The sequence below is a fragment of the Neofelis nebulosa genome, chromosome 1 (genome assembly GCF_028018385.1).
Source record: "Neofelis nebulosa isolate mNeoNeb1 chromosome 1, mNeoNeb1.pri, whole genome shotgun sequence".
Taxonomy (NCBI): Eukaryota; Metazoa; Chordata; class Mammalia; order Carnivora; family Felidae; genus Neofelis; species Neofelis nebulosa.
This window is the reverse complement of record NC_080782.1, coordinates 193,086,910-193,109,703: the sequence shown is the minus strand read 5'-3', so window position 1 is coordinate 193,109,703 and position 22,794 is coordinate 193,086,910. Positions and strand designations below refer to the sequence as shown.

General features: G+C 41.5%; 1 long non-coding RNA gene across 1 annotated transcript; it reads right to left on the bottom strand.

Annotated features, from left to right (window-relative positions):
• Positions 1-16,460: 16,460 nt before the first annotated feature.
• On the bottom strand, positions 16,461-22,202 carry LOC131484404 (uncharacterized). The gene is made up of 3 exons (XR_009248228.1): positions 21,916-22,202; positions 21,159-21,300; positions 16,461-21,066 (listed from the first exon to the last, which is right to left on the bottom strand). It is a non-coding gene; the product is annotated as an uncharacterized LOC131484404 (long non-coding RNA).
• Between the last annotated feature and the right edge of the window lie 592 nt (positions 22,203-22,794).

The window sequence follows — 22,794 nt, the reverse complement described above, 5'->3', positions numbered from 1 at the left end:
AACCCAAATAGCTAGAATTTTCACTTAAGACTGGAGAGTCCATTTGAGAAGCAAAAAAATAAAAAATAAAAAAGGAGTGTGTGTGTGTGTGTGTACTTACTCTGCTTATCTTTCTATTTGTCTAGCTAAGCCTGGGAGAATGAGAGATGCATGACTTAATAAAGGGATGTAATATCAATAAGAGCTTTTCCTCGTCCTCTGTTCTAGCTGGATTTGAAGGTCAGTGTGATTTTACCAACAAATGCTGCCTATGAAAGTCCATGGCAGAAAACAAAGATTAGCAACAAGGCACAAACAAAATAGGCAATGAAGGAGTGGGCAGCTCTCGCCCCTCCTCCCTTGGCGCTCCTCCCACCTCCCAACCTGAGCCTCCCTGTCTGAATCTTGTGGGCCAACAACAGATGTTAGAGCTTTGTTCTTTTGTTTTCTTTTTTCTGTTTTTTTTATATGAAATATAATTTATTTTCAGATTGGTTTCCATACACACCCAGTGCTCATCCCAACAGGTGCCCTCCTCAATTGTTCTTTTGTTTTCAAATAGCAAAGAGCCCCCTGAGTTATCTCACCTGGGGCAGGGGTGGGGGGGGGGCGGCCATGAAGGGCTTGACTATAAAAATGCTCATTTGAAGACTTGAATCTGCAGTACAAACTATTCCTTCCTTTTCCTTTTGCCTCTCTTCATCCCTGGTCCACCACGCACATCATTTCTCTTTTAGGCCCTCCACCCATTTAGATCTTGTCCGCTCCTTTATAATTTCAGTTTGTTCATGGCTTTGGCTAGTCACGGTCCTTATCCATGACTCTTTTTCAAAAAAGAAAATTCTATTTTGCTTTGATTTCAGATACCCAAGATAGACATTGTGGTTAGCTCAATTCATTCTTTTGTGTGTGGTCATAGTTCATTAAATATTTGGTCACTGTTATAGCTTGAATTGTGTCCCCCTAAAAAGATATATCGATGTCCTTACCCTCCCAGTACTTGTGAATGTGACTTTATTTGGAAATAGAGTCTGCAAATGTATTCAAGTTAAGATGCAGCCACTGGGGTGGGCCCTTAATCCATTACAACCAGTATCCTTAAAAGAAGAGGGAAATTTGGACACAGGCACAGAGGAAAGATGCACATACAGGCTGAGTCAGAGATTGGGATAATACTTCCATAAAGGAAGGAATGCTGGAGCTACCAGAAGCTGGAAGGGACAAGGAGGGATCCTCCCTCCCTTACAGTCTCCTTCTAACACCTTAATTTTGGACTTTCGGCCTCCAGATCTGTGAGGGAATATATTTCTGTTACTTGAATCCACTCAGTTTGTGGTATTTCATTACAGTAGCCCTAGAAAACTAACAGTCACCTTAGTCAATTGTCTAACCTTGATCCGCATATTTGGATGCCCAAAGTGTGACATTTTTGCACATTAGCTGAGCTTGTGGGAACATATTTTTCCCTTAGAAATTGTGGGAATAAATAGCTGATGTCCACATCTCTTGTCAAGAACATACCTGGTGGGGTATCAGAGTGGCTGTTGATTAACCATCCAACTCTTGATTTCAGCTCAGGTCATGATCCCAGGGTCATGAGATTGAGCCCCACATTGGACTCTGCACTGGGTGTGGAGCCTGCTTGAGATTTTCTCTCCCTCTCTCTCCCCCACTCCCATGCATGTATGTGTGTGCGCACTCTCTCACTCTCTCTCTCTCTGTCTCTCAAAAGAAAGAAAAAAAAAAAAAGAACATACGTGGTGACTCTTGTTAAATAAAAAGTGGGGGGGGGGGAGTCTGTTTTTTTTCTTTTTCGTCAGAGGTGCATGGTTTATTCTCCAATTTCTAGGAAGGGAAAATTTTACAAAATGAAGAAAAATCAGTTCTTTTTTCTAAAACTGAAACTAATGAAGTTCTTTGAAAATATCTCCCTCCCTCCCCCACTCCCGCCATGTTCTCATACTTTTCAAGAGAAAATCTAAATATAGGAAAGATTCCACACCTAACACCGACCATCATTCTTTATGTTTTTTAATTCTTCTGTTCTCATTAGTGTTGCGAGAGGTACTATAACCTGAAATAAAGCCCAAGAAAGAAACAGCCACAATGTGCTAGCCAACATACCACAGTTAGTCCCTTTTATTTTTATGTAGTGAGATGTAATTGATATATAACATGGTGTAAGTTTAAGGTGTACAACATGTTGATTTGGTAAATTTATATATGGCAATACTATCACCAAGGTAGCATTAGCTAACACCTCTATCATGCCACTTGGTTGCCAACATGGCAGCAGAGAAATGGGGAAAGTGAAGATATGGGGCAGTTGGAGAAGGGAAACAGGAGGGACCCTGAAACATCTCTCTAAGGGGCCAGGTAGTAGAGGCCGTTAGCTTTGCAGGCCGTTCAGTGTCGGCCACAAGTTTTAGCACAAAAGCTACCATAGATAGCAAGCAAATGAAGGGGCATATCCCCATTGCAGTAAAACTTTGCAAAAGTTGGGAGAGAGGTTGGATTTGGCCTGCAGGCCATGGTTTGCCAACCCTGTTCTAGAGGATCAGTGCCAACACCTGTGGTTGCTGATGAGCTTCTTCTCTGGTCGGCACCCAGCACAGAAGCGTATGACATCATAACCAGGAGGACACTGCTCCTAATGACCTCTTTGCCTGTATTGCCAAAGATGGGTCTCAGCTACAGTCAGTTACAGTGTATAGGAACACATGCAGTCAATGAGAGTGCCTTCAAGGCATTACCCCCAAGGAGCTCCTTAAAGATGTGTTAGAACCTTCCTCTGCCCCTTGAGACATTTGAGACAATCTCAGAATTTCAGTGTCTGTTTTGTCATTTGTTGGCATCCTGCCATACAAATACTCTATCTCAGAAACAATAGCAGCATGATAGGCAAAAGAAATCCTTACCACGATTTTACCTAGAGGCAGAAACTCATACAGATGTACAGCCCCACAGCAGCTAATACACGCAGCCTGATGTTACCCCTGAACAAATGCTTAATTAAAGTAGAGTGCATATGAGTGCCTCCTCATGTCCCTAGAAGCAAAAAAATAAATTGGTACTCCCTTCTACAAGGACAGAACACACCATATATTGCCACTGGCCACAGAGAGACATAAGACGATGCTATCCTGGCCAATTCTCAGAGCCATTCATGTGATCGATAAAAATCACAATGGCCTTGAACCCACCAACACGTGCTCAGAATGTTACTAGTTGCAACAGCTCCTGTGTAAGGTCAAAGGCAGACCCAAGATGCCACAGTGTCCTGACCTCTCAGCGTCCAAATATCTCTAAGACCCTGTACCATTACATTGAATTTCAGACCTAAACCACTTCCATTTGTAGTGGAAAATCCCATCATAGGAAGGAAAAAAAAAAAAAAAGCAAACAACAACAACAGAAAACCTAGAAAACAAAGAACATTTTTCAGCCCCTTTCCTTCTAATGATGTGATGTGTTGGATTTGGTTTATACCAGCTTGTCAGCACTAAATGTCAAATTTTCAGAAATTTTGTGAGCCAATTGACATCACATTGTAGTTTAAAATCAGCCATCTTGGGAATATTTATTTCACAAACATCAGCAAATCTACAAATCTACACATTTTTCCATGGAGACTGATCTTAAACATTTACCAACCCTGTTCCTGCCTTAATGCACTAGCCAGAATGTCCTTATTTTTTGATCAGGTATTTCACCTTGAGCTGTCCAGCCTACTTGACCACCATGCTTCAGCCTCTCAATGCCTTCCATTTTGGAATCTACCTGTTTCATTATCCTCCCCCTGTCACAAAACAAGAAAGAAAGGAAGTCAGCTGTTATTTCTCCCAGCGGCAACACATCTGGTCCACACATCAAGAATCCACCTCATAATCACTCACGATACTCCTACAGCAGTAACAGCTGTTAGCACCAAGATCATTCTGTGACCCAACCCCTCCACCCCTAAATCCTCCAAAAGGATGTATAAAATACTTTTACAAGATCAAATTTAAAAGTGAGCAATTGATGAAACTAAGGTAACCCTGCGTGCCAATGATACTTCAATAAAAGAAATAAATAAAAGTGAGCATTTCAAAATATTTAGCGATAAATATTTTAATTTCAGATTACGTCAACAGGAGCACATCCCCCATAAGAAATACAGAGGAAGACTCATTCTTCAGACAGGCTGCTTCTGCAAAGTTGAGAAGAAAGAGCAGCTGTGAATTTTGGCTTCAGTCCAGTTTGATAAGTTAGAGATGGTCTGCGGCTGTTCATGGAAATTTTAATGTTCACAACTCCACTCTTTAAGATCCATAACAGGGATTGTTTATCCCTTGTGGTTTGCAATTGATTTCTCTCCCACAGAAGGGGAAATAAGCTTTGTTCTAACAGTAAACTCTTCTAGACTGCAATAATAACATAAGATGATGAGTCCTATTCTTTCATTATTTTTATAACTGTGCTCCTCCTGCCCTCCCCTCTATGTTTCTTGTGCCTAATGAGACAGAAAAAAATACCGATGTAAATGGCCAATTTATAGATCATTCCTGAGAATTTATACATAAAATGCTATTCTGACTAAAAAGAATCATCCTCATTAGTCAGTCATAATGTATATATCTCTACCATTAGAGATTCATTCCTTTGGCTTAAAAATTGCTATATTAGGGGTGCCTGGGTGGCTCGGTCAGTTAAGCATCCAACTTCGGCTCAGATCATGATCTCTCAGTTTGTGAGTTTGAGCCCCACACTGGGCTCTCTGCTGTCAGCACAGAGCCACCTCTTGCCCTTCTGGCTGCCCTTCCCCCACTCATGCTCTCTCTCTAAAATAAATAAACATTTTAAAAAGTTATAAAAAATTACTATATTAAACCATTCACATTTCAGTACAAGCCCAATTATCCAAAACTGGAAAAACTTATACTCTTCACACTGAATCTTTGGGTGCCTGGAGTTAATGAGGCTGCATTAAAGGAATACATATATGAGCTTAGACTTGACCAAAAGAGAAGTTGATGAAGGAAATATAGTTTCTCTGAAGTGTGCCTGAAAATAGTACCAGCACATGTTTATCTCCACATCGCAGGGTAAGATGTCAGGTAATATACCCAAGATCACAGCATTAGTAGGTAGTAGAAATAAGAGTTGAGAGCCAGATCTGACTTCAAGACTCTAGTCTTTTTCTTGTGTTTCTCAGGGGAGTAGAAATAAGGCTTTCAGCATTATGGCATGTTTTTATCGTGAATGACAACTACCATAGTCTATGGAAGTGTTAACCGGTCTGTGGCAAAAATCTTTGGCCAAAGCATGATCTAAGGATCTCATTTTCTGTTACTTAAAACCCATTAATGGAAAGGTAACACTAGAGTTTTCATTTAGTAGTGCTTGTATTTGTTTTCCGGGGCTGCTCTAACAGATTATCACAAACTGTGTGGCTTAAAACAACAGAAATTTATTTTCTCACGGTGTTGGAGATGAAAGTTCAAAATCAAGGTGTCAGCAGGGCCACGCTCGCCCCGGAGGCTCCAGCGGGAAGTCCTTTTCTTTACTCTTCCAGCTGCTGGCAGCTGCAGGCATTCCTTGGCTGGTGGCCGCAGCCCTGTCTCCACATAGCCTTCTCGTCTGCTCATCTGTGTCACTTCCTTGCCTCTCTACGACAAAGGTATTTGTGATGATATTGAGGAACCATCCAGATAATCCAGAGTAATTGCCTTATCTCAAAATCCTTAACCTAACTGCACCTGCAAATACCCCTTTTCCAATTAAAAGGAATTACCAGTTTTAAGGATTGGTACTTATTCCCTTTGGGTCATAATTATTCAACCTACTGTAATATTATACTTGGTGAAATCTATTTTTCACTCACATACAGGAGAACTACATGTAGTGGTAGTTAGGTTATCAATCTATATTTGCTTCTTTGGACAGAGTAGACACGATACTACTCTTTATCCCTTCTCATCCCTATTATCCTCCACACCACCTTCATCCCCTGCTAAACTGGGTTATGTTTAGAGGAATCTGTTTCTGGAGTACAGGTGGGCCATAGGCTGTAACACTGCCTTTAAACAGTAGTTTAAGTAGCCTAGGGGCTACCAGAGCCCCTCCTATGGGTCCTGTACTTTCAAGGCACTCTCTCCGGCCTCACTACCGGCTGCACCCCTCCCTACAAGGCAGAGTCCACGGTTCAGGAGAAGTGCCTGCCTAGAGTTCATGCCCTCCCCCTCCCATTCTAGATCACATTCTGGGAACCTGCAATCTTAAGAGATTGCCCAAAGATGGGGCGCCTGGGGGGCTCAGTCAGTTAAGTGTCCGACTTCAGCTCACATCACGATCTCATGGTTTGTGGGTTCAAGCCCCACATCATGCTCTGTGCTGACAGCTCAGAGTCTGTGTCTCCCTCTCTCTCTCTCTCTGCCCCTTCGCTGTTCGTGTTCTGTCTCTCAAAAATAAATAATTGTTAAAAAAAATTTTAAAAACATATTGCCCAAAGACCCCTATGTCTTTCCTCCCGAAAATGGACAGCACTGCCCACATGGACACTCCCAGCCCTGAGAGATGCCCAAGATGAAGCTATTTCAGGTGTGGATTCACGTGGATGAAGAGACTGGGACATCTATACACATGCACTCCAGGCCAGAGCCAGGTGTGGGAAATGAAGGCTGAGAGCATCTATTCACTCTCTGACCCAAAGCCCTGAAAATGTTACAGGTGGGTCTGGTGGTGAAGATGGGGATTAAGACAAAACCAGGCGTGACTAAGAACCGCTCATCATGACAGGGTAGGAGACAGGAGAATACTAGATCATTTTGAATGGCCAAGTAACTACTCTGCTGATTTATTATCTACCAAATGCTATAGATGATAGATGATAGATGATAGATGATAGATAGATGATAGAGATAGAGATAGAGATATAATGATTGCTTTAATATGTTAATGGGCTTAATAATGTTCCTACCCTTTGACTCAATAATTTTACTTCCTAAAATCTAATCCCTGAAAATATTTCAAAATACAGAAAAGGATTCATAGACAGATTTTCATCGCCCTATTTTTTAAGATAGTAAAGAGGGAAGCATCCCAAATGCCCAGTAACAGACAGATGGCTAAATAAGCTGTGATATATTGAAATAAATATAACGGAGCTTATAAAAACAATGTTTACAAACTGTTGTACAAGGTATAAAATATGTATAATTTTGAATAAAAAATAAAATATATATGGTACAAAATTAGTACTGTAAAATGGTCCCACCTGTGTAAAAACTAATCCTAGGAAAAAAAATGACTTCAAGGAAATAACCAAAATATTAGTTACCCACAGAAAGTAGGATTCTGGATTATTTTTGTTACACTTCATAATCTAATTAACAAATTGCAATAACACACATTACTTTTACAACCAGGTTTTAAGAAGCAACACTAAAACTAAAATACCGATACTACTTACACATGGTGTTAATCAGTTTCTTCCCCAAACCACACAAGATAACAGTTGAAAGACTGCAGGGGGTGGGGATGTGGACTGTGTATAAAAAGGAAAGAAAGAAAGGGAAGGAGGAAGGAAGGAAGGAAGGAAGGAGAAAGAAAGAAAGAAAGAAAGAAAGAAAGAAAGAAAGAAAAGGAAAGAAGAAAGAAAGGAAGAAAGAAAGGGAAGAAAGAAAAGGAAGGAAAGAAGAAGAAAGAAAGAAAGAAAGAAAGAAGAAAGAAAGGAAAAGAAAGGGAAAGAAAGGAGACAACAGCAAAACAACTTTGGAAACTAGAAAGTGGTGGATAAGATGTCATTAATGATGTAAAGCTGAGAAAAGCGACCTCACTACCAGCAGCATGGGGAAGACAGGCTGATCCGCAGAAAAACTCAGGAATTGGAGGAACCCTATTATGTAAAAGCAGGAATACAAATGGGCCATGGAAACTAGAGGATCAATTGAAAATCTGCACAGACTATAGAACCCCAGAAGTCTCTCCCACTCCAACAGAAGACAGGGTGACTCTCCAAAAAGTGCACCAAAGAGATTCTGAGCTGAACGCAGGGGGCAGAACTGAGGGTCAGTGTATTGTATTGAGAATAGGGGCATTAAGTACATGGTGAGATCTCTTCTTGCTTCCTCCAGAACGCTGGTAGATAGGCTTACCCCTTTCAGATAGGGAACTGACCAAACCAAGAGAAAAGACATCTATGGGCCAGGGGTCCCTCAGTAAAAAAAGCCATCCATTGACAAAATTTCCCCATACACGTAATTATCTGTCACCCTTTGGTTGCCTCAGTCTTAAAAAATGAGCAGAAGCCAAGGATCATAAGTCATTTGAGAAAAGTCCCCAACATGAAAGAGACTTTTTTAGAAGTAAAAAAAGTAAAAAAGTAAAAAAAGTAAAAAAATGACTCAGGGAAAACAAAAATATTTCAGTAAACAGAGACTTCGAAAAAAACTATAATTGAAACCTTCAGTGAGGTAAGAAAGTATACTTAATCCATAAAATAAAACCACAAGCCTATAAACCTAAGAATATTGAGGGGGGGAAAAGATCTTTGCACTTTAAAATTTTTTTTTTTTGTCAACATTTTTTATTTATTTTTGGGACAGAGAGAGACAGAGCATGAACGGGGGAGGGGCAGAGAGAGAGGGAGACACAGAATCGGAAACAGGCTCCAGGCTCCGAGCCATCAGCCCAGAGCCTGACGCGGGGCTCGAACTCACGGACCGCGAGATCATGACCTGGCTGAAGTCGGACGCTTAACCGACTGCGCCACCCAGGCGCCCCGCACTTTAAAAATACTATGATAGCAAAATGAAAATCTAAAAGAAAAAAAAAGGAAAGAAAAAGGCTTGGAAGCAAAGTTAACCATTGCCGTGGTAGAGCTGATCCTCAAACCTAAGCTCCCCCTTCCTCGCCTTTCCTCCCATCAATGCCTGCCCTCCAGTGTGTTCTCATGGATGGCAGCTGTGGTGGTGTTTTTTTTTTTTTTTTTTTTTTTTTAATTTTTCTTTTTTCAACGTTTTTTTTAAATTTATTTTTGGGACAGAGAGAGACAGAGCATGAACGGGGGAGGGGCAGAGAGAGAGGGAGACACAGAATCGGAAACAGGCTCCAGGCTCCGAGCCATCAGCCCAGAGCCTGACGCGGGGCTCGAACTCACGGACCGCGAGATCGTGACCTGGCTGAAGTCGGACGCTTAACCGACTGCGCCACCCAGGCGCCCCAGCAGCTGTGGTTTAAAGAATTTGTAGCATTCTAAGCCTCCCTTAGAACCGTTATATCAAAACACTCTCACTTCACGAGCAATAAAACTTTATTGCCAGATTCTGCCATTTATCTGGAAATAGAAAAATAGGTCTCCCCTACCCCCTGTTTCTCTCTTCATTCTTAAGTGCATTCTGTGCAATGATTTTATAATACCAATTGCCCACTGGGTGTTTTACTTTATTTTTCCAGGCAGCCCACACAAAATAGACTGTCCTTTATAGCCTTTAGAAATAGTAACTTGAATTAGCAAGAAGAATTGACGTGCTCACAGAGGCAACTTCCACCAACACCAGCCAGCTCCCTCCTCAAATGCAGCCCCACCCTGAACCTTTCTTCGCTCAGCCCTCCCATCTCTGAGATCATTAATTACCTACTCCTTCAGCATATTTGTGCTCTACTCCTAGGTGCTGACAACACAAGCCTGTCTCCTTTTACATGGTTGTTTGAAACTTTCACAGCAGGCAAGGCTCAGATTTAATCATTTGATTCTGATGCACATTCTTTAACAACTTAGAGCAGCATTTAAGTACAGTATGACAGATCTGGGACTATCACAACCCTCTTGATCAGAGTTATTCCCACAGCCAGGGGTCCATCCTTGTGAAAAGTTAAATGCCTGGTTCTAAAAAGCTTTTAGACTTTTCATTTGGTTGTGCTGAAAGCTTCCACTTGTTTTTGTTGTCATCTGATATATATTGGAGTTCTAGGAAGACCAAATACACGATGATTAAACCGGTTTCTAGTTCCACTGAATCATAAGCATTACATAAAACAGAAGTCCATTCAAATAAATGTGCTTTGGGGCGCCTGAGTGGCTCAGTGGGTTGAGCGACCGACTTCGGCCTAGGTCATGATCTCACAGTTTGTGAGTTTGAGCCCCGCGTCAGGCTTTGTGCTGACAGCTCAGAGCCTGGAACCTGCTTCCGATTCTGTGTTTCCCTCTCTCTCTGCCCCTCCCCCACTCATGCTCTGTCTCTCTCTGTCTCAGAAATAAGTAAACATTAAAAAAATTAAAAACAAAAACAAATAGATGTGCTTTAAACAGTGTGTCCTGCTTTGAGAAAGTTCAATACCTGTACCCGTAAAACAAATGTGTTTGAGGAAGTCATTTACACCAGTAAGATGTCTAATCAATTAGAATTTGCCAAAAATGAAATCTCTTAGTCCTCCTAAACCACACACACACACACACACACACGCACACACACTTTCAATTTATGAACTATGTACTTTGGAGCACATACATTTATCTTTACAAGAGCTATAATATTTATCAGTCAGAATTCCCCAAATAATTTTGCATATAATTATCTCATTTGATTCCATTTGTGACCCTGTTAAAGATGCACAGCAGCTCTTGTCTCCAATTTGTAGATGGTGAAATAACTTGTTAGAATGAGTGAAAATGGGCTTCCTTCAAATAAATGTTCCTCCTTTGCGTATACCAATGCTTCGAGCAGTAGCTAAAAGCTAGTAGGAGCTCAGTAAATATTCTTGGAGGGGGGGGACACAAAAACCTCAAGAAGATATTTATTATCTGGGGCGCCTGGGTGGCCCAGTCGGTTAAGCCTCCGACTTCGGCTCAGGTCGTGATCTCACAGTTCATGAGTTTGAGCCCCGCATCGGGCTCTGTGCTGACAGCTCAGAGCCTGGAGCCTGCTTCAGATTCTGTGTCTCCTTCTATCTCTGCCCCTCCCCGACTTGTGCTCTGTCTCTCTCTGTCTCTCAAAAATAAATAAATGTAAAAAAAATGTTAAAGAAAATATTTATTATCAAAGTTATATCTTAAGGGATTTCAAAGGACAAAGTTTGCAAGAATAACAGATATGGTGAAATACTGATTCAGCAAGGGCATTGATTCCCCAACTTCCTGAAAGAGACAAAAGGTCTCTTGACTCATCCTCTTAACCTAAGTCATCCCTGGGATGATATGTCAGCCTGGCTGGCTGTCTCTTTTACAATATCCCTGGCTCAGAGGTGAACAAGGTAAATAAGGTAAAATCGAAATAATATTGGGCTACTTGGCAAATGGCTATTAAAGAAATAAAGTTAGTCCTACTGTTTTGAATTACCTGAAGCAACTCAAAGAATGCCAACAATATGGCATTTCGTGGAGAAGTAAATAAAATGCATTATTAGCAAATACAGTGCTTCTTACAATGGTTGCTTTGTGTGCCCTGTGACAGAGGCGACCACGTTGTCTGGTGATCATGGGTTTCCATATATAACCATTTCTACCTCCTACCCCTGGGATAGGGTCTAGATCTTATTAATCTTGGTCCTGCCAGAGCCTATCTGGTCCAAGTCTTTTAGGGACCCAATGAATGTTTGATGAGGAAGTTAATTAATGAATAAATAAACTGCTGTGAAAGGTGATTGGATGCATCCTGGCAGAGAAAATAGCATAGGCTAGAGAGTCAGAAAAATTTAGGTTCACTTTCCAGCTCATCCAAACAGAAGCTGCACGATCATAACTTTCTCAACTGCTGAGTCCCTCTTGTCTCAACTGTAAAAGTAGCCTAACAGTGGGAAATAATGCCTACAGTAGAAGTCTTCTCTGACAAGGAAATGAGGGAATGAAGTAAGCATTTAACTGTTTTCCCTGACACCTTGGATGCACTATAAATTCACTTAACTATGAAAATTTTTTTACCAGGCAAGTTAAACTTCAGATCTCAAAATAGCATAGCCCCCAATAATCGAGTCCTGAAACACAGTTCAACTAAATTCACTGTCCTCTTTCAATACACAAGACAGGGGATGATTAATTTATTATTTTTTTAATGTTTATTCATTTTTGAGAGAGAGAGACAGACAGAACGTGAGGGGCAGGGAGAGAGGGAAACACAGCATCCAAAGCAGGCTCCAGGCTCCGAGCTGTCGACACAGAGCCCGATGTGGGGCTCAAACCCACAAACAGTGAGATCATGACCTGAGCCATGGTCAGGACGCTTAACTGACTGAGCCACCCAGGCACCCCAGGAATGATCATTTAAAGTGCATACCAGTGGCCAGCAATGAAAATAACAAAATGAATGGTGCATATGTTACCATCCACCAAAACATGTCCATGAATATGGCTTTGATGTTAGTTTAATTATTGATTTTATTGAGAATGAATATTTATATGACTGCTTTAAGATTAATACATTTGTCCCAGTAATTTGTTGGAATTTGGATTCCGAGGTGATTTAGCGACAGCAATTTCTACGTAGGAAATGCATGGTTCATGAAATAGCTTGGAAACCAAGATTAAGGCCAAAAATGATTGAAAGAAACAAAAAAATATTTCTAAAACCTCTGTGGGAATTCCCTCCTTCCTTTGCTGCAGAGGAAGAAAACTTGGCCTCGTGTGATTTCTAATTCTCTGTAAGCCTTTCCACAATGCAAATGTCACAGTGAAAAATTTGGCAATTGCTTTTGGGGAAGGTAAGTTGCCCAGATCACTAGAAAATGTTTTGACATTTAAGTGACCCTTCCATTCTGTTTTACAAAAGAAGTTCCAATTAAGCTCAAAGCACTCTTCTTATTTACTATCCTGGCCCTAGAAATGAAGGCCATGTAAAGTTGAATGCTATCTTTGCTGTGGGAGCAGGGCTGAATGCTCTGTGAGGGAGAATAAGAACTCTCAGCCACCCCCCCAAGAAGATAAGAGCTGATGAAAATTACTTTTTGCCTTGAAATTTATCACCATTTCCCCACAGCATTGTTTTTTCCCTTGGCTGTAGCCCAACACAGATGCTCAATTCAGCTGGTAGGACACAGGGAACAGTCTCGTGTTGGAAGGTTCTGGTCCTGGTTTTGCTACAAATTTATCATGTAATGTTGAATAAGCCTCTTCATCCCTCAGGACCTCTGTGTTCCTATCTATTAAATGAGGGAGGTGTAGCGGATAATTTCTGAGGCCTCTTCCAGCTCCAGTTGTATGGTGTGTGCATTTGTGGTCAGGAGCAGGAGGAAAAAGGTAGAGTTTGTGTAACAATGGGCTTCCCCCAATGTGGTCAGCCATCCCCTGCTTCCAGTGGAAACCCAAATGTTAAAATGGAACAACCGAAGTGATCTGAGGCCGGGGGTGGGACTCCACAGTTACTCAAATGAAGAGTCTGGAAATGAGACACAGACCCCAGCAGGTACAGGTGGCTCTGGCAATCTAGACAGTTTGATTTACAGACTTGAAATAATACTGGACAAAAGGCACTCCTATTTTCTCTGCAGTGCTAATTAGTATTCTTCCCTTGCAGGTTGTAGGAATCATACCAAAGTAGCTTGAGAAAAAAGGCGCAAATGGTTATATGAATAAAGTCTAGACCTAGGGAAAAACTGGAACTGTAAATCCTTCAGGAACCTAGGAGATACTCTCCTGCTTACTGTCTCTTGTCACTGCTTCCTCCTCCATACTGGTTTTTCCCACAGTCCTCCTCTTCCTCCTCCTTCCCCTCCCCCTTCTTCTTTGTCTCCTCCTCTTATCCCTCCCCAGTAGGCTTTCTCCACTGTCCATCACATAAATATGCACCACTGCTCCTGACTTTAGATATTACAGTTCTACTCATGCCTAGAGAAGAACAGCCCCTTCTGACTCCATTTCCAATTTCCCTGGACAGAAGTGCTGAATGAACCACGTATCTGTCTATGTCTTGTCCAACTGTGGCCAAACACTGTTGGCAGGGCTCTGGCAACAGTGGGTGGGGGTTGGTCCTGGGGGCCATGTGAATAGACAGCATTTCTAAAACTCCAATGATAAGGTCTGTCTTGTTAAGCCTTCCTCAGATATAAAGCAAACTTTGATCACTGGTTCCATTTGTCCACTTGAAATTGGTTATATGAATGTTCAATCTCAACTTCATGATGTAGCTGATGGCCAAAATAGTTTTTAACAGTTGATATTGATATTATTTTTTTAAGTAGGGCTACACAATTAAGCATAATCATATTTAAAACGAGAGGTCTTTTTTTTTTAATGTTTATTTATTTTTGAGACAGAGAGAGACAGAACATGAGTAGGGGAGGGGCAGAGAGAGAGGCAGACACAGAATCCAAAGCAGGCTCCAGGCTCCAAGCTTTCAGCACAGAGCCTGACACAGGGCTAGAACTCACGGACTGTGAGATCACAATCTGAGCCGAAGTCAGATGCTTAACTGACTAAGCCACTCAGGCACCCCTAAACAAGAGGTCTTTAAATGCCTTTCAAAATCTCACTTAATTTAGTTGTTGTTACTTGGTTCACATAATTCAGAATATTGGACTACAGAGATGATTTCATCTGAAATTTCTTCTTGAAATAATTTACTTAGTCCAAATGAAACACTGTGCTTGAGTTCCCTGATGGGTTATGTTTATAGCTTACATTATATGAAGATTCCAAGCTGATGACAGGACACTGACGATAGCTTCGGGAATTGCAAAAATGGAAGAAAGACATGGCCAGAGATATTTGAACATTTCTTTCCTCAAGTAGCATCAAAGAAGTAATTGCTAGTTCCTATGAGACATTTATAGAGGCCTTCCTTTCTTAGCTACCACAACATATCAATTTATTTCTACTTACTCATTTATTCACCCAGCAAATAGATATTTGTTGTCTACTCTGCAAAAATAATAATTTGCTAGATTGTTTTTTCCACATGTAACCAGGCTAGCCTTTTGTTACCAAGAGAAAAATGTGTTCCACCATGCTCAATTATGAGTCACTTAAGAGTCATTAAACATCCACCATAAATACATTTTCACAGTTTTGTGAGTTTTTTATTCCTGGGTAAAAAAGCACATGTTGTAAAAAAAAAAAATTCAAATGATACAGAAATAAAGCAGAAGCTAGAAGTCTCCTGTAAGCACATCCCTTCCTCTGTTAACAGTTTGCTTATAAATTGTGATAGATTTTTTCCTATGCATATACTGATACAAATTATATGTGCATGTGACTAACAACCATATGAATGCACTTAAGATACATATACACATTTTTATTTATTTCTTTATCTTTTATTTTTAAATTTTATTTCAGAGAGAGAGAGAGAGCACACACGCAAGTGGGGGAGAGAGTCAAAGGGAGAGAGTGAGTGAGTGAGTGAGTGAGAATCCTAAGCAGGCTCCACACTCAACATGGAGCCCAACACAAGGATCGATCCCATGACCCTGGGATCATGACTTGAGCTGAAATCAAGAGTTAGACGTTCAGCTGACTGAGCCACCTAGGCGTCCCTACACATTTGTATAATAAAATCAAAATGTACATATGATCACTTGTCAGTGTATTATAAGTACTTGTTCTTAGCTACCTCAACCTTCTAAAAGGCAACGTAGTAACCCATTATTTGAATATAGGAAATACCTTTCAAACTGTCTCCTAATTATACTCATTTTAGGTTGTTTCCAAGGTTATTTCCCTTTTTTTTTTCTGTACAAACATTGCCACGATAAACATTCTTATCTACATATTTCTCTTCGCTTGAGTCAGCATTTCCAAAGAATGAAATCCTAGAACTGGAATCACTACATCAAAGAGTATATATATATATATATATATACAGTCACCATTTAAGTAATAGCTGCCAAATTGCTTTCCAGAAACCTTTTACCAAATTATACCCTCACCTGGAATTCATGGCATTGCCCGTTCTCTACACCCTGGCCAGTGCTAAGTGTCTAATAAATCACTGCTCCTTGTCCAGATGAAGAAAGGTTATTTTAATGTTTTAATTTGCATGTCTTAGTGGCACATATTTACCTGTTTCTTGTATTTCTTCTGACAGTACCAATTTATTTTTATTTGTTCACTTTCTATTGGATTGGCCTTTTTACGCTGATTTTAGTGCGCTTCTTATGGCGTTGCTGTTAACCCTTTGTGGTCTGCACATTCATTGCCTTTTGTAAAAACCTTTCTGAGTTTTCAATTGCTTTGCAGCAAGTCTACGATCTGAAACTAATACAAAAAGTTAAACGCTTTATGTAATCAAAATATCAATTTTTCCCCTTTGTTTCCTGGTTTCCACCTCATATCTTCTTGTATTAGCTTTCTATGCTGTTGTAACAAATCACACAAATTTATGGTTTAAGACAGCACACAATTATTGGCTCGCAGTTCTGGAGCTTGGAAGTCTTACAATAAGATGTGTTCCTTCTGTGCGTTCTAGGGAAGAATCCATTTCCTCTCCTCTTCCAGCTTCTAAAGGCTGCCTGCATTCTTTGGCTCATCACTCTATGCTCCTTCATCTTTCAATCTAGCAGTGTGGCATTTTCTTTTTTTTTTTTTTTTAATTTTTTTTTTAACGTTTATTTATTTTTGAGACAGAGAGAGACAGAGCATGAACGGGGGAGGGTCAGAGAGAGGGAGACACAGAATCCGAAACAGGCTCCAGGCTCCGAGCTGTCAGCACCGAGCCCGACGCGGGGCTTGAACTCACAGACTGTGAGATCATGACCTGAGCCGAAGTCGGCCGCTCAACCGACTGAGCCACCCAGGCGCCCCCAGTGTGGCATTTTCAAATCTCTCTCTCCCTCATCTGCTTCCTTCATTACATCTCCTATCTCTGTCTCTGAGGCTGACCCTCCCGCTTCCCCCTTATTAAGACCCTTGTGACGACATTGCACCCACCGGATAATCTAGATTAATTCAACATGCTTACTTTAATCAATCTGCAAAATCCTCTGGTTAGTAAAGTGACATGTTAACCGGCTTCAAAAAGTAGGACGTGGACTGCTTTGAGGGGCTTTTATTCTGTCTACCACATTTCTCAATCAAAGGATTATAAATATTACTCCTTATATTATCTTCTACTATACTGTGATTTGGGGTTTTTTTTCATAATTACAAAAATCTAGGTTTTATTTCAGTATAGTATGCCATTTATTTAAACCTCATAAAAATAAACAAATAGACATGCTTCTCTTATATTTCTAGTGCTTTCCTTATTTTTCTATTTAGACTATAAGCTTGCTAAGGGCCCACTCATTGGACCAACAAACAAATAAATAAACAAAAAGCACTCTTGACCTTGTAGCTTTCTAGTTACTGCCCACCCCCCCCCCACCCCCCTTTGCTTCCCAGCTGCACTGCTCTGGGCGCTAGCCTGTGCTCCTGGTAACACAACCTCAGTTTTCACTCACATCTTCTGTCACTGAATTTCCCAAGTGCCCCAAGTGTCTTTCCGGCATCAGTCTCATTCTCCGTCCTCATTGCTGCTGCCAGAATGTTCTTCCCAAAATCCAAACCAACCATGTCACTTCCTGGCTTGAAACCCATCAAAATTCCCCCATTGCCTGCAGGATGCAATGCAAACTTTGGGGTGAGGTGTATGTGACCCTGCAGGTTTGGACCAGTGAGGACCTCTCCAGGTCTCTGCCAACCCCCTGTGCTCTCGTCACACTGAACAATGTATGGTCCTGAAGGTTCCCAATGTCTTCTCTTCAGGTTTCTGAGCCTTGTGTTCCTCTACCTGGAATACCCCACGCTTCCCCGTGTCTGCCAACAAAGGGCCACCATCTCCCAAGACCCAACTCCAGAGCTGCTGCTTCTGTGGAGTCTTCCCGGACCAGCCTCCCTACTTCCCAACCCACACCTCATAGACCAGCCTTACTATTACCTTATCAGTTTCTTTATTATTCTCTCTAGCTTACAGAGACTAGGGAGAGGGTACAAGGGTTGTTTGGGATGGCTTTTACAGTCTCTCAACCTTGATGTGCTTCTCCACCCTAAGCCAGTCAAAATAAACACATGATTATAGAAACCCAAGGTGCTTGCCATGCAAATGACTTCTCCAGATAAGTTCAAAGGAATGTGTTCAAAAGAGCCAGGTCCTCTCTCTAAACCTCTTTATCTCTGTTAGCCTTGAGGGCAGGAAACAGATTCTACTCTATGTATATAAATGAGAAAGGGATTGATTACAAGAATTAAGTGCTTATAAAATTGTTGGAAGGGCTGCAGGAGAAGGAACCAGGAAGTGTCCTGGGAACTACCTGGTTCAAGAACACTCTACCATAGGACTCAGGCAGACACTGCCATCAACCCAAGTGGTACAGGCACTAGGAATCCCACAGTGCAAGTGACAGGTTGACTTCAGCTGCTGTAACTGCCTCTCAACACTCTCTACTCTGAGCCCAGCTTCTCAATACGAGTGTCAGGAAGATAGACTCTTCTAATTTCCAAGTCTTGTGCAAATGCATCGATTTGGTAGAACCTATTTTACATGGAGAATATTAGCTGCAAGGGAGTCATGGAAAATTAGACTTCTGCTCTCTAGCCTTTTGCAACACAAGAGAGGACACGGAAAGAGGTGAGGATGTTTAGAGGCGGAGATGTTTAGAACCAACTGACCATACCAAATTGCCCCTCAATAAATATTTTAGAGCCACCACTGCTCTGTACACATCTATTCGAGTACTCAGAATATTTTCCCGAGGATGTTTAGCGTCTGTCTCCCCTTACAAGACCTTGAGGATGGGGACAGTGTCGGCTTCATCTCTATCTCACAGGACCTCAAGACTAATTGGCAAGCGGTGCACACAACAGTGCATTAATCAATGTGCAGACAGAGCCAGACGATCTCGTATACATGCCCTTCTGGCCTCAATACACACCCCTTGTTGTACTTCCCTTCAAGATACATGCACAGAGCAAGAGAAGAAATCAAGTGCACAGATTTTGGAGTTAGAAAGGTCTGTGTTCAAGTCTAGGTTCTGTGTGATTTTGAGAATATATTCTCTCTGGGCCTCAGTTTCCTTACCTTTCCTTCTTTGAGGGGCTTGTTAGAAATATTGAATAAGGCACTGCATGCCAAGCACAGGATGTGACTAGTTTTTTGCCTCCCACCGCTGAATCTACACTATCTGTGCCCCTTCGCACATCTCATGTATGTGCAGTAGGGAAGATAAGAACGAAGAATAATATAATGTGAAACACGCTGCACAGAACGGCAATTTAAACTTTTTTCTGCTGGAACTAATCGTCTTAATTATTTTGCCCCTTTAGACTCTTTTATCTGAATATTTCAAAGGATGTTACAAGGACGAATTATGATACATAATTGATAACTAGATAGCTAGCTGAGGCATACAGGCTGAGTGATTTGTCAGTCCTCTTGTGAACCTCATAAAACCAGCAGCCTATTGGGGTTTTTGCTTTGTTTTTTTTTTTCTTTTTCTTTTTTCTTTTCTTCATAGTAGTACTAGTATTATTTAGTTGCTATTTCAAAGCTGATTAACTGCAAAAGCCTTTTTAATGACAGATTGTTATTGTCGGGTGTTCTGACCAAAATTACATGTTTAAGGGCAGAGAAGAATAAGAACTAGAAGGCAGGAACCAAACTACTAAATCACTCTTTCTGTTTCTAACCTGTAAAATTTAGGGATCGTTTTGCATTTTATCATATATTTTATTTTTTCCTCGAATTCCTGAAGCAGATTAACTTTAGCACATTAACATGGTGTGGGGGTTCACAGACCCAGTTATATATTCAACCACACCCCTAGTCAGTTCTGGGACTGGATTGAGGAAGTCAAAATCCCCAGGTTTTGATTCCTCCTGTCTAAACTTATTGAACTGAGCAATGTCCATTCCAGCTCAATGGTTCTGTGAGCCTTTGTATACAACTCCGAGGGAGGGCTGTGGACAGTGAGGAACCAACAACACTTTTCATCAGTGGCATAGAGGAAGCCAAAAATACAGTCTCTTTGCCTTCCTTTCTGAGTAGAAGCAGCGGCAGGTAGCAAAGAAGAGCGAATCCTGACTTGCCCTTCCAGGGCCAGGGCAAAGAAACCATAGGGTTGGGAGCTGAGAGTGGCCTGCAGGGGCCAAGCAAAGCTGGGGAGGAAACTGAGAAGGCAGCTTGCAGCTGAGAAGCCGAGGTGCTCCGGAGAGCTGCACACCCCCCAGTCTGGCAGGCCCCCAAAACCACTGAGCTATTATTGATGGTTCTGTTTAGTGATGCAATCTGCATTTCTTCACTCTAATAAAATGCCAAATACTTGAAATGGGATTCTTACACCAGGGCCTTCCATATAATGACTTGGGCCCTCTTATGACTACATCTAAACTGTGTGGGCATCCAAACTAAAGAAAAATGTAAAATTAAAAAAAAAATCAGAACATAATTACACTAAAAAAGAGACCTTTGAAAATGAGTAATCCAAGGGTACCTGGGTGGCTCAGTAGGTTAAGTGGCCGACTTTGGCTCAGGAGATGATCTCACAATTTGTGGGTTCAAGCCCTGGGTTGGGCTTGTGCCGACAGCTCTGAGCCTGGAGCTGCTTCAGATTCTGTGTCTCCCTCTCTCTGCCCCTCCCCCACTTGTGTTCTCTCTCTCTCTCTCTCTCTCTCTCTCTTTCAAAAATAAATAAACATTAAAACAAATTAGAAAAAAAAAAGAAAGTGAGTAATCCAACTCTTATCCATCCTTATCCCCCTTCCTTTTATGGGTAACAAAAATGAGAATGAGAAAAGAAATCAATGATTTGCTCAAGGTCATCCAGCTTATCAGAATTTCAGTTAACTTAAGCCATGTGATTCCTCGATCAAATCCACCTGAAGTATAGGTTATATTTGTATATGCCTTTGTGAGTTATACCTGGCTACTTCTAGATTCAGCTGGAATGACAAAAAAAAATATCACAAAAATCAGGAAAAAAAATTAGTGTGCCACTTCAAAGTATATATTCAGCCTGGACTTAACCCAGCAGTTGTCCATCTGTCCTTCTGCCCCAGGAGGTCCAGGCTGGAAGTGCCAGGGGCCCCAGGGACTCCTATGGTGAAATCCTCATTGAGCCCATTGTCTTCTTTGGTCTTTCATCCGTTGTTTTCCACAAGTGCCTCTTACTTTTCAAGCTCTGCCCATGAAGTTTCTGACCCTGTAAAGGGGAAATCAGACATTTCTAAGTCAGATTTCATTTAGTAATAATATTAAAGAAAAAAAAACACCTTGAAAACCCCAGTGGCTTACTCGACAACAAGTATTTATTTCTCACGTATGAGTCTGGAGGTCAGCTGGGACGCTGCCTGTCTTTGTTCTGTGTGCGCTCTCATTCTGGGACATGACACGAGCTGAGAGGATAGCCCCATCAAGGTCCTGTTCTCACGGTGGACTGAGAGAACAAGAGCAAAAGGCTGAAGCAAACCTCATGGTAAATGTAAGTTGCTACTTGAAAGGGCATAAATCATTCACACATAAATCCACCCTCTTTCTACCAGCCAAAGAAAGTTACAAGGCTCATCCTGACTATGGGACATAAAAGCACCATCTACCTGGAGTCATGGCAAGGGTGGAAAAGAAGAAGCAGGTAGTTGGAAACAATAGTGAAACATACCACAGCATATAAATGCTGGCTTGTGAATGATGCTTTCTTGAAGCATAATGAAAGGCAACCAGCTGTACCTAGGGCAGATCAGTTAAAGAGTCTGAAAAACATAAAAACTTGCTCCAAGGCCTTTGCAAGGTGAATAGGAGTTTTCCAGACATAAAAGATTGAAAATGCATTCTACACGGGAAAAACACTGTGAGCATTAGTATGAATGCATTAAATGATGTATTTTGTTCAGAAAACTGTGAACTATCTTATAAGAATGGGTCACATTTGTTTTCCTTTCATCCTAGCTTGATAAGATTCTTCAGAGAATAAAACACACACACACATACACACACTTATGATTCAAGGGGAATCACAGGAGAAAGGTAAGGTTTAGGAAATGGTGTTGCTTACCTAGACTCCCTAAAACGTTCTCAAAAACGTTTGAGACATGACTTAGCGGCTCGGGATTCAAAAAACCACAGAGTAAAGGAAGAGAGGGTGTAGCTTAGCCAAAACTTGGCACTAAAGGTTCTGAAAGGCAAGGAAAGAGAATCTGTTACTTACATGGGTCACTATGCTCAGAATATAAAAACAAACCATAAGGGGCGCCTGGGTGGCGCAGTCGGTTAAGCGTCCGACTTCAGCCAGGTCACGATCTCGCGGTCCGTGAGTTCGAGCCCCGCGTCAGGCTCTGGGCTGATGGCTCGGAGCCTGGAGCCTGTTTCCGATTCTGTGTCTCCCTCTCTCTCAGACCCTCCCCCGTTCATGCTCTGTCTCTCTCTGTCTCAAAAATAAATAAACGTTAAAAAAAAAAAAAAAAAATTTAAAAAAAAAAAAAAAAAAAAAAAAACAAACCATAAGAGGGTTCAGTTCTGGGTAAAATGGAGTAACACTCACCACCCTGTCTCTCCCACTGAATGCAGCTATAAAATCTGGACAGAATGCAGCTATTTAAAGACTTTGAAAAGTAGCAGGTAGATTAGGAAAATGGACCAAACTCCAAAGTATGACAATGTTTACCATTGTTTTTCTCCACTAGCTCCGGCCAGGACTTGGAGGAAACACTGGGAAAAGCAGGCATCAAAGTGGGAAGAGAGAGCCCCAGAAGAGGCCACTAGTTCAGCGCAGTGAGGGGGAAAGAAGTCTACTGGCACCGACAGCAGCAGCACTTGGAAGAGCAAGCATCTAAAACTCTCCAGAAGGAGGAACTTCTTTCCTGATTGGAGGAGCTGTGGTCCCAAAGGAATGGGGGGAACCTCTGTTGCTTTTTTCCTTTCCCTGTCCTTCCAC